This window comes from Mustela nigripes, chromosome 5, assembly GCF_022355385.1.
Source record: "Mustela nigripes isolate SB6536 chromosome 5, MUSNIG.SB6536, whole genome shotgun sequence".
Classification (NCBI taxonomy): Eukaryota; Metazoa; Chordata; class Mammalia; order Carnivora; family Mustelidae; genus Mustela; species Mustela nigripes.
Genome location: NC_081561.1, coordinates 36,222,081 through 36,222,851, shown reverse-complemented (window position 1 = coordinate 36,222,851; position 771 = coordinate 36,222,081). Strand labels below are relative to the sequence as shown.

At 39.8% G+C, this 771-nt stretch overlaps 1 pseudogene; it reads right to left on the bottom strand.

The window, feature by feature from the left end:
- Positions 1 to 249: 249 nt before the first annotated feature.
- On the bottom strand, positions 250 to 383 carry LOC132018912 (U2 spliceosomal RNA; annotated as a pseudogene).
- Between the last annotated feature and the right edge of the window lie 388 nt (positions 384 to 771).

Below are 771 nucleotides of genomic sequence, written 5' to 3'. Positions count from 1 at the left end.
AAGGTTCCTGAGATCGAGCCTGTTTCTCCCTCTCTCTTTGCCTGCCTCTCTGCCTACTTGTGTGCTCTCTCTCTCTGTCAAATAAATAAATAAAATATTTTAAAAAAAGAAAGAAAGAAAGAAAGAAAGAAAGCCTTTGCACAAGGAGGTAATCTAGGGTCTTTCTCCAGCCTTTACATATGCAGATGTTCACTATACCTAAAAGAATTATTAGAGAATTGATCAGATCTAGGGCATTGATTCATGGGAAAAGAGTTTACAAGACATTATTAAATAGAACAACCACACCTATGTGTTAATTCACAGTGAGAAGCATCACTGTGAAAAGAACTGAAATATACACTGTACTACACTTGATCTTAGCCAAAAGGCCGAGAAGCAATGAAATATACACTGTACTGCATAGTGTCTTCAAGTAGGTTGAATGTGGCAACGGAACTGTGGGAGAGCACTTAGTGAGCGTGGTATCAAAACATGGCAAGTATACTTGTGATCTGAGAGTTTAAAGGGCATCTGATTTTGCTTAGCCTGAAATGTCCATCTGCACTTGGGACCCTTCCCTTTGCTCCAGGGGCAGATCTGGCGGAAGAGTCATGTTAGAATTAGTGCTCTCACAGTTCAATGAGCCAAAGAAACTTAAGAAAAACTTTTTAAAATTCAGATTCATGGGCTCTTCTCCCAGAGATTCTTATTTAGTAGTACTGAGATGGGGTCTGGTCAACCCCCTTTTCTTTGTTTAGAGAGAGCATACACATGTGTGTATGTCAGTGG